At 41.9% G+C, this 12,003-nt stretch overlaps 1 protein-coding gene across 1 annotated transcript in view; it reads right to left on the reverse strand.

Annotated features, from left to right (window-relative positions):
• Positions 1–7,951, reverse strand: part of tnfaip8l3 (tumor necrosis factor, alpha-induced protein 8-like 3) — a 109,123-nt gene extending 101,172 nt beyond the window's left edge. The window contains exons 1-2 of the mRNA XM_048616059.1: positions 7,387–7,951; positions 1,990–2,041 (exon numbers count right to left, since the gene is read on the reverse strand). The gene's annotated coding sequence lies outside the window, so the exon portion shown is untranslated. The remainder of the gene's footprint in view (positions 1–1,989; positions 2,042–7,386) is intronic.
• Between the last annotated feature and the right edge of the window lie 4,052 nt (positions 7,952–12,003).

Consider the following 12,003-nt stretch of genomic DNA (forward strand, 5'->3'; position numbering starts at 1 on the left):
GTTCTATTTTTAGAAAAAATACTTACAGAATCTACCAAACAAGATAAACTGATTCTAATCAGAGCAAGCAGCAGAAGCATGATTGACAGGCCAACTGGTGGTTGAGAACATTTTGCATTCAATGAATAAATACTTAACAGTCACTGCTCAATAATTGGAATAAAACTGGCTTTAACAGCTGTTCTTTTTCCCTCTAGCCTGTTTAAAGCCCAGGCTTAGAAGACATTATCAGGTTTCTCTTTGACATAGTTCTACAAAAGAAACTCTGCCGGCTGTCCCTGGAGCTGACATGAGTGTACTCATTCAGTGGCATTCAGAGTGTTATCACACATCCTGCTGATGAAAACAAAGCAAAGGTTAAATTTATGTGGTGTGTCTTACAATCGCAACATGATCCCATGCACAGCTGATGATGTATTTTTGAAGTGCAGTCACTGTTGTAAGAAATACAGAGGCCAACGTGCACACACCAGGCTCCCATAATAGCAATGTGGTAATGACCAGATCATTTTTTTTGTTGTGTTGTTAATTGTAGTTTAAATATTGGCCAGGCCATCCGAAATAACACTGCTGCTCTTCCCCAAAATACTTCTATGTATTATATATTGTTCATCTGAGAAAACAACTCCACAGTTTTAGATATTTAGGAATATAGGACAGAAGTGCAGGATTAGTCCCTTCGAGTGTGCTTGGTCATTCAATAAGATCATGACTGATCTAATGTGGTCTCAACCCCACTTTCCTGTCTGCCTCCCCATAGCCCTTGCCTCCCTTGTCTATCAAAAATCTAACTCAGCCTTGAGTGAATTTAATGACACAGCCTCCACTACTCCCTGGGGAAGAGCATTTAACTGACTGACAACCCTCAGAGAAAATCTCGTCATTTCCATCTAATCATTCTCCCAAACTGACCTTTACCCATCCCTTTGTCTGCCCAACTGCTATTTTTCTCTGTGGGTTCCTTCTCCACCTATCATTTACTCTTTCCCCCTCCCCGTTCTCTAGCATTTATCCCAACCTGTTCCTAGCTACAATCAGTTTTGAATAAGGGCCACTGGTTCCGAAACATTTTCTCTGCTTTCTCTCCACAGATGCTGCCAGATCTGCTGAGTTTCTCCAGCAATTTCAGTTTTTGTTTCTGATTTCCAGCATCTGCAGTTTATTGGGTTTCTTTTGGACTTTGTTCGTGGTGCCCTCGCCTCTTGAGCTTCATACCCCAGAACGTGGGCGTACTGCTTCGCCCAAAGTTGTGCTGTGCTACTGAGGGAGCACCAACATGTCAAAGATTTCAGATTGACATTAAAACGTGCCTGCCACTACTGCATTGAGCAACCATTATCTGTCCATTATACAAGAACTATTAGGAGAAGAACTATTTTCTTTATCGGTATCTGGGCCAGCCAAGAACAGGTTTCGACTTCTCCACAATCCTCTGTGTGAATTGATTGTTTTGTTTGCCTGCACTTTAGACACAATGCATTAAGAAGTTAAAATATTTTTGCTGTTTAAGTGAGAATGCTCAAGGATTCTTTTGATAAATGACATTGCTGATCATCTAATTAGAATCAATGTCTTGCAGTATCATCATATTAAACATCACTGCACATAATTTGTATGTTTGATCCATTCCACCACTGATTGCTTAATTTCAAGGCATATATCTATATCTACAAACAATGTTAGATGAAATAGTGAGCGCAAAAAAATTAATTATATGTTGTTCAGTGAATCATTTTTCTGTTTCCCTACTCAGGACGAGGTGTGTGGGGAACTTAGAGGGTGAGGATTAAATAACTAACATGTAGGAGAGAATGATAGATGAGGGGCATTAAATTTTTGGGGTTTGATTCACACCCAGCTAGTGACAAACTAAATATATCTAGAGTTAAAGTGAATTACTTAGTTGTGTCTTTTTGTGTATGCTTCATTTAAATCAGATAAACAGTGATCCGAATGTTTTAAGATGCACTTTTTTGCTATATGTCTTACTTTTGTCTGATGTCCAAGGTGTGATTCCTGTTGTGGGGCCCAAAGGAAAATTCTGTTAAAGAAAAAGCCATATTGGAAATGAACATAGTGGCTGTACTAGATCACCATTGTGAAGTATACAGGATACAGAATAAGTTGGTCCAGTATATGTGTCACACTCTCAGAAACCACATATGCAAGCATATACACACAATACACAGAACACACAACAAACAACTCACACAGTATGCACAATACAGAAATACTCACACCTGCATGCACATTCACACTACACATACAACACACACGCAACACAACACAATGTACAAACACAGATAGTAAGAACTGCCGATGCTGGAGTCAGAGATAATACAGTGTGGAGTTGGAGGAACACAACAGGCCAGGCAGCATCAGAGGAGCAGGAAAGCTGCCTGGCCTGCTGTGTTCCTCCAGCTCCACATTGTGTTATACAAACACACACACTTGCACACAAATACACACCATACACACAAACAACATGCCCATAACACACACACATCACAACGCACACACATGTGCGTGTGTGCATGCATGCACACACCACATCACATGCACACAGTTTTCTCCTAACCCTAGATAAGATTGCAGGTCTTGTGGTACAAATGTACAGTCTCTGAGCCAGAGGCTCTGCATTCAAAACTTACCTTAGGTGTTGATGGTCACAGCAGGTGTGCTCATAACATGGCCAAAACAGTTTTGGTTTTAGTCTCCAATCCCTTCCCATATCCTTATGGCAAGCATTGATGCTGGGACAGTCTCCCAGTGAGCCATGATTGATATGGACTGCAGGTAGACAAGATAGTGAGGAAGGCATTTGGCATGCTTGCCTTTATTGGTCAGTGCATTGAGTATAGGAGTTGGGATGTCATGTTGCAGCAGTACAGGATATTGGTTAGGCCACTTTTGGAATACTGTGTTCATTTCTGGTCCCACTGCTATAGGAAAGATGTTGTGAAACTTGAAATGGTTCAGAAAAGATTTACAAGGATGTTTCCAGGGTTGGAGGGTTTGAGCTGTAGGGAGAAGCTGAATAGGCTGGGGATATTTTCTCTGGAGCATGGGAGGCTGAGGAGTGACCTTATGGAGGTTTATAAAATCATGAGGGGCATGGATAGGGTGAATAGCCAAGGTATTTTCCCAAGGGTGGGTGAGTCCAAAACTAGAGGGCATAGGTTTAAGGTGAGAGGGGAAAGATTTAAAAGGGGCCTAAAGGATAACTTTTGCACACAGGATGTGTATGGAATGAGCTGCCAGAGGAAATGGTGGAGCCTGGTACAATTACAACATTTAAAAGGCATCTGGATGGGTATATGAATAGGAAGGGTTTAGAGGAATGAGCCAAATGCTGGCAAATGGGACTTGATCAGTTTAGAATATCTGGTCGGCAAGGACAAGTTGGACCAAAGGGTATGTTTCTGTGCTGTAAATCTCTACAACTCTATGGTGGTCTTCAGGTTATATCCTCTGATGACATGCTGGCAACTGTTTATAAATTCTTTCATGGGATGTGAACGCTGCATCACTTGCAAGGGCAGGATTTGTTGCCCATCCCTACATGCCCCTGGACTAAGTGGATTGTTGGGCCATAACAGAGGGCAATTAAGAATCAACCAATTACTGTGGATCTGGAGCAACATGCAGGCTAGACTGTGTAAGGACAGCAGATTTTCTTCCCTAAAGGGCATTTGTGAGCCAGACAGGATTTTACAACAATCAATAATAGTAGTTGTGGTCAGTATTACTGACACAAGCTTTTACATCCAGATTTTATTAATTGAATTCAAGTTTCACTCGCAGCTGATGCCTCCAGGGCATTACTCTAGGCCTCTGGATTACCAGTCCAGAAGCACCGGGATTTACACCATCCTCTATGCCCCATGCCATGTCCCAGAAGAGGCCAACTATAGAAACAGCACATGTCCCATTTGTCAGATCTGTCACTGGGCGTGAAATTGTCCCTAAGGCTCTATCTAGTTAAGGGAGGATCAAGGCCAATAATCATCTTTGCTATTCCAGCTAACATTGGTTAACTCAAATAGTGGGGGAAAAGTGGGACTCTCTGTGCCAATGAGTACCAATGGGTACATTGATCCAATGAACCATCAGGGCACTTCAAAAAAATCTATTATATCATGGATCTTCAAGCAGTCTCAGTTGTGAAAAATACAAAGTGTTTAAGATTTTTTTAAAAGAAAACAATTTTATGGACAAAATTGTTCACATTGAAGGAAAGGGTTAATTGTACAGGGTTTTTTACTGTTTACTGGTACCTGTTTCTCCAAGTGGAAGTACATAAATCCTTTCAGATCTTTCGAACTAATTAGAGATGTGATCAGGCTTTGTGATCTTGTCACTCAGTCCTGGTGTGCTGCATTTCTTACCCCTGTGGTCTGATTACAACATGTCCAGAGTTCAATTATCATCAATCAGCTCTCATCTTATCTTTGAAAGAATTCAAGCTAGCTTTAGTTATTGTTGTACAGCTGACTGAAAAGGCACTATACCTTTAAGATGACATCATGGCATGTGATGTTGTAATATGAGGGCCCTATGATCTCAGTACAGTTAGTCTGTTAGCAGACAGCAAGTCCATCTGTTAGTCAACCTGTTGACCATGTCTGTAATATTACATTAATCTAAGTAAGCATAGCACTCGGACTGTATACCTAAGTCTGAGATATCATACTAGTGTTCATAGTTGGTTGTTAAATCTTCCAGATATCTCACTCAACACAAAACCTGACTCTGTGGTATATGTCGCATAGGCTTACAACAGTTGAGAAGCCAGGGTGGTTCTCTTAGTGTGGGGGACAAGGCAATAGTTCTTTCAGCAGGGATAGTCACCGTGGAGATTGGGAAAGTCATAAGTTTGATGCCTATTCTGTATTGAATCATTTCAAAATAACTTTATCTGATTGTTTTCCCCTAAGTTAAAGTATAAAGCCCTCCTATCCAGAAATTATGAATATAGAAATTTAAGAGAAAATATTGCTTTAGAGGAGATCTACTTCCAAACATGTTTCTCCCATATTTGTTGTTGCTGTGAAGGATGTGCAAATTTGATATTGCAGTGCTACCATTAGTTTTACCATTGACCTTGACTGGGATTTTACCAGAGTGCCATGATTCCTGACATTGGGACCAAAGGCAGATCACAACCAAGTTGGCGAGGGAAAAAGGCAGAAGAGAGGCAGTATTAGCTTGGACAATAAAGGACAGCTTCATTTCAATTTCTTTAGGAGAAAGAAGGAAAAGTTTCTGAACCCTCATTAAGATGCAGGTTTTTGTGTCCAGCAGGGAATTTTACCTGACTAGATAATCATTGTTAGTTTCCATAACGTAAGAACTAGACATGGTTAATGTGGTACTGAAAGTTTCAACACACATGTGACTCCACTGTTTCTGGTAACGTACCAAAAATGATGGGAGGAGTTCAGGTCTGTGTATATCTGTCTGTGTGAATGTCATACAAATAGATTTTTCTCATCTTGCATTTGTGGTGGAAACTATTGTTACTTTTCAGCCAAACACAAGGTGATATGTACTCATCCCAGTCAACTTGTTCCCTTTCCTGTACAGAAGTAATCACATTCTGCTCTAGTTGTTTGCAAGAGTAGGTATAATCACTAAACTATTAATCCAGAGATCCAGGTAAAATTAGACCATAAGACATAGGAGCAGAAATTAGGCCATTCAGCCCATTGAGTCTGCTTCAACATTCAATCATGGCTGATAAGTTTCTCAACCCCATTCTCCCACTTTCTCCCCGTAACCTCTGATCCCCTTGACAATCAAGAACCTATCTATCTCTGTCCTAAATATACTCAATGACCTGCCCTCCACAGCCTTCTGTGGCAGTGAATTCCATAGATTCACCACTCTGGCTGAAGAAGTTTTTCCTCATCTCTGTTCTAAAGAGTCTTCCCTTTACTCCAAGTCTGTGCCCTTGGGTCCTCGTCTCTCCTACCAATGGAAACATCCTCCCAACATCCACTCTGTCCAGGCTGTTCAGTATTCTGTAAGTTTCAATTAGAAGGATGAGGGGGGAAGCTAAACTCCATCGAGTATAGACCCAGGGTCCTCAAATGTTCCATTTAAAGCCTTTCATTCCTGGGATCATTCTCTTGAACTCCTCTGGACCTGCTCCAGGGCCAGTATATCCTTCCTTAGGTAGGGGGCCCAAAATTGCTCATAATACTCTAAAAGTGATCTGACCAGAGCTTTATAAAGTTTCAGAATGACGTTCCTGCTTTTATATTATAGTTCTGTTGAAATAAATATCAACATTGCATTTGGAGATAGTAGGAACTGCTGATGTTGGAGTCTGAGATAACAAGGTGGAGAGCTGGATGAACACAGCAGGCCAGGCAGCATCAGAGGAGCAGGAAAGCTGATGTTTTGGGTCTGGACCCTTCTTCATAAAAAGGGTCCAGACCCGAAATGTCAGCTTTCTTGCTTCTCTGCTGCCTGGCCTGCTGTGTTCATCCATCTCTACACCTTGTTATTTCAACATTGCATTTGCATTCTTAACTACCGACTCAACCTGCATGTTTACCTTAAGAGAATCCTGGACTAGAACTCCCACATCCCTTTCCATTTCAGATTTCTAAATTTTCTCCCCATTTAGAAAGTAGTCTATGCATCTGTTCTTCCCATCAAAGTGCATGACCTCACACTTTCCCACATTATATTCCATCTGCCATTTCTTTGCCCACTCTCCTAAACTGTCTAAATCCTTCTGCAGCCTCCTCAATACTACCTGTCCCTCCACCTATCTTTGTATCATCTGCAAACATAGCCAGAATGCCCTCAGTTCCTTCATTTAGATCATTAATGTATAAATGAAAAGGTCCCAAAACAGACTCTTCTGGAGACTGGGATTCAAATCCTGTTATGGCAGATGGTGAAATTTGAGTTCAATAAAAATCTGGAGTTAAGGTCTACTGATGACCATGAAACCATTTATATGACTTGGTGCCTGTGGTTAGCACTGCTGCCTCACAGCACCAGGGGGACCTGAGTTTGATTCCACCCTCAGGTGACTGTCTGTGTGGAGTTTGCATGTTCTCCCTGTGTCTGCTTGGGTTTCCTCCAGGTGCTCCAGTTTCCCCCCACAGTCCAAAGATGTGCAGGCTAGATGGATTGGCCATGCTAAATTGCCTGTAGTGACCAGGGATATGTAGGTTAGTTGGTTATAGGGGGATAGGTCTGGGCGGGATGCTCTGAGTGTCGGTGTGGACTTGTTGGGCCAAAAGGGCCTATTTCTACACTGTAGGGATTCTATGATCTTCTATGATGCTATGAATCCATTATCGATTGTCAAGAAATCCTCATCTGGTTCATTACTGCCCTTTAGGGAAGGAAACTTGCTGTCCTTACCTGGTCTGGCCTAGACGCACTTCAGACCCCCAGCAGCTGCCTTCTGGATAATGTGGTCATAATGTGGTGCCCACACTCGCATCCTGTGAATGAAAGAATAAATTGCCATCATGGAAATCAGCTGCTCTGCAAGCTTGGTAACCATGGGCACAGATGCCTGCTTGTTAGTACCCACACATTTGTGCTCTTTCGATCTGTACCAAAGCATCAGCCAAGTTGTTTAGTCAGCAAAAACAAAACATTATTCATTAAGCTTCAAAGCAAAAACTTGTCATCAAAGGTGTCAGTTTGTTGTAATGAATATTACAAGAGGTTAGCACTCTAATTTGGCTGGGTATGAAATAATTTGACTTCAATGGGATTAGACTGCAGCTGGAAGATTACACATTCGAATACGGTTTGTTAATGAAATGTTAGTTTTGTAACACCTGCTTTAACAATGCTTGATCAGCACAATTTTTGTCTGTAGTGCAAATATGTGAATTTGATGTACATATAGGTAACTGGAGGTTCAACTGATTTACACGTTTCATCTTGAAGATTTAATCAATGGTGAAAGGATAGGGTTTCAAGACCACCATGAGGGTCTAAGTTGAGTTAAGAGCGATGGGATGCATGTTTTCTTTTTGTTGTAATTCTAGAAAAATGGTCACACCAGAAATAGGCTCAAATAATTTAAAGCACAGGGCCACAAAGCCATATTTGAACTCTGATGCCAAATAGAGGATTAATTGATGGCCAGAAGATGGGAGTGGGGCATCAGGCAGTTGAAAGTCACTGGTGGGGGCCCCAGGGACTAATCCAGCCTGCAGAAGGAGCTGAGGTGATAGGTGATAACTGTTGAATGGAATGTAAAGAGATCTGTGACAAGGGTACATTGTGGAGCAAGGAGGAGCCCTCTTAAGGAAATAGTTAAAAGATAACTAACTTGTTTTGCCTCAAGCCCCAAGTCCAATTCATGGCAGATTTCCTGGGTGCCACTAGAATTGTTTGATTCACTTGGGACCATGTTATTTGCATTAGAGTCAGCAAGACATGATCAAATGCTCTCCTGAGACTATCATACACTTGCCAAATTCTAAGAGTGAAAAAGGTACAGGGCATTGGATGCCACATTTCTGGAGCTAAGGACATAGATATGATCTCATGCCTTCACCATTGGTTAAATTTGATGCAGTAGAATTGGGGAATGAAAATATCATGATAGTGCAGCAAGGAGATGGTTATCGGTACCACACAAATATCAGACAATGTTACTTGGCACTTATCAGTCCCAAGCCTGGATATTGTCCAGATCTTGTTGCATTTGAACATGGACTGCTTCAGTATCTGAGGAATTGCGAATGGTGCTGAACATTATACAATCATTGGTCCTCACTTCTGAGCTTTTGTTGGAGGGAGGGTCATTAATGAAGCAGCTGACGATGGTTGGGCCTGAAACAGGATTTGCTCCTGTAGATGACAAAAAAAGAGGGAGTAACTACAATCAAGCACCGTTCAAGGACTGACCAACCAACTAAATTATTTAAATTTTGATCAAATTGGCAATCAAGCTATATGCAGTGAAAATGGTCAAACAAATATCTTAATGGTCGAGTTGGAAGCCTTGCTTCTCAAAATCGTTTGTACGTAACAAGGCTGATTAACTTATTTGACTGTCTGGCTAATGTATAGTTCGCAGCATTGCTGACAAATCACATCTAATTCCTGTTCTTGCTGAATGAAACCTGGGACCTATGTCCTTGCCTTGCCGCTGGGAGTGGAAGGCAGTGTCCAGTCACCACTGACAAAATCTACCAAGACTAAGGCTTAGGGTGAGGCATCAGCGGACAATAAACCAAGGACCTGCTTTCAGGCATCGTTCACAAATGAATGTATTTATGGAGAGATGTGAGAATCTGAGTGTCTGACAACAACAAAAAGGAAGCAGACAGCATGATAACTAACAGCCAGTTTTAAGTCTGTCCCTACAGTTTTCCAGGCACGACAAAAGATATGTATCAGTTTATAAGTTGCAATGTTATCCAAATGTGTATAGACACATTTAAAATAGAAAACACTGGAAATACTCAACAAGTCACAGTGGAGAGAGAAACAGAGTTAATGTGTGAGCTTCAACCTCTTTTAAGTCATAACTCATTCAAAACCAATCCATTTATACAAAATTAAAATGGTGTCCAATACTTCCAGTTGGTCTTTCATCAGAAACAGAGAATGCTGGAGAAACTCAGCAGGTCTGGCAGTATCTTTGGAGAGAGATTAGAGTTAACGTTTCAAATCCAGCATGACTCTTCTTCAGAGCTGAAAGGGTCTTAGAAAATGGGGGTGTTTTACCAGAGGAGGGTAACAAGCTGAAAGATTAAAACAGAAATCCCACTAGAGAAGAGCAGAGGCTCTTCAAGGTGGGCATACCTGGAGAAGTGGCAGTGAATTTAAAAATTCAAAAACAAAATACTGTGGATGCCTGAAAATTTCACTGAGATCAGGTGTAATACAGTATGGCTGGCTGTTGCACCATTTCTCTGATTAGGAAGGTTTCTGGCCTCAAACTGCCTTCACCTTCTCTTGTGTAAGGCAATGGCAGACCCCATTATATCCCTCTCCTGCTTTAGCAGGCATCTCCTGTCTCTTTACAAACACCAGGCTTCACTCTGGCACATTTAGGGCATTACCGTTCAAACATCACATCAAGTGGGTGAAGTAGACGTAGAGAAGGGTCTCTGGATGGAAGGCCACCAATTCAAAACTCTACAGCCCAGGGATGCTCTTTCAGTTTGGATAAGCCCAAGGAGAGTTTGGGCTCCATTCTCCTGAAGCTGCTCCTTTTTCAGTCTGACAGTCCTTGCATCAACACTTAGAGCTCTGTCAGTTCTACACTGGAGTGTAAGTCTAGGTTATATCTTTGAATACTGGGGTGGCACTTTAATCTACAAACTGCTGACCTACAGGTATAAAGAGTCAAGCTGAGAAAAATGTAACAAAAATCAATGGCAAGCAAAACTGTTCCCTTACATAATATAATAGCTTTGGTGAAGTCAGCATCTCTCAGACAGATTAATTAATCTGCAATTCTACAGAGACATTACTAGATCCTTCACACCATGACTGGCAATATCAACAGTTAGATTTATTTGATTGAGCACATTCAAGAAATTCAGTCTTTTTATGGTTGTGTAGCTCCACATAGTTATATGAAGCCTTTTGACATATGTTTGTGCTTTCACATGTAAATTATGCACCCACAATAATTTTAAGCATATAGTTCTATGTTATGGAGGTAGTACATTTATATGCAGTGATTGCACAGTGTTTGTAGAAGGGGTGTTCCTTCTCTCCTTCCCACTACACTTTCCTTCCTTTCATCCTTCCTCCCTTCCCTTGTACCCTTCTTCCTTTCGTTTTGCATTCCCTCCCTCACCATGACTCAGTATAAGCAAATTTGGATTCGGAGGGCAGGCTGATGTTTGGTTTTGGTTTCTGGGGTCTTGTATTGGGAAGGGATTGGAGACATGATCCCCATCTCCATCTGTGGGTTTGGCTGTGTCCTCCCTTGTACTTTGGGAGCAGGAAACTTGAGGCAAGTTTGTGGCATCTTTCTCACTTTAAGGATCTCGGAGATACGTGTGTCTAGGTTGCAGAATGCAAAATACAATTAGTAGTTCAAATAGAGAAGTTGGCGTATATTCACCTCTATCACAAGCATTGCTAAATGTTGGCCATTCCATCTGGCTGGGTTGACTTATGTAAGATTGCTAGCATTTGGGAAATTCCTTTCGTACAGAGCAGCAAACTTTGGTACGACATGCACACAAAAGTAACAAAATTACCTCTGACTATATAAAGAGGTAGCTTCCCATAGTTAAGTAAGGGCATGATATATGGTACACATGATATGGAGATGCCAGTGTTGGATTGGGGTGGACAAAGCCAGAAGTCACATGACACCAGATTATAGCCCAATGGGTTTTTGAAATCACAAGCTTTCAAAGCGCTTCTCCTTCGTCACCTAATAAATGAGTAGAGCTGCGAAAGCTTGTGATTTCAAAAACCCATTGGAGTATAACCTTGAGTCATGTGACTTCTGACGATGACACACATGCACTCTATTTTAGAAGAGTTAGTTTTGTATGTGACCAAATTCTCTGATGCTTGACAGCTGTTCTTAAATTAGGTGGTTGCATATTGTTGTATCTTTTCCATAAGCAGGAATATTTTATATTCAAGACGACAAGGTGCAGGGCTGGATGAACACAGCAGGCCAAGCAGCGTCATAGGAGCAGAGAGGCTGACGTTTCGGGCCTAGACCCTTCATCAGAAAAGGGGGAGGGGAAGGGGGTTTTGAAATAAATAGGGAGAGAGTGGGAGGCGGATAGAAGAGGGATAGAGGAGAGGATAGGTGGAGAGGAAACAAACAGGTCGAAGAGGCGGGGATGGGGCCAGGAAAGGTGAGTGTAGGTAGGGAGTTAGGAAGGGGATAGGTCAGTCCAGGGAGGACGGACAGGTCAAGGGGGGCGGGATGAGGTTGGTCGGTAGGAGATGGAGGTGCGGCTTGAGGTGGGAGGAGGGGATAGTGGGAGGAAGAACAGGTTAGGGAGGCAGGGACGAGTTGGACTGGTT

Source organism: Rhincodon typus, chromosome 33, assembly GCF_021869965.1.
Source record: "Rhincodon typus isolate 14 chromosome 33, sRhiTyp1.1, whole genome shotgun sequence".
In the NCBI taxonomy this organism is placed as follows: domain Eukaryota; kingdom Metazoa; phylum Chordata; class Chondrichthyes; order Orectolobiformes; family Rhincodontidae; genus Rhincodon; species Rhincodon typus.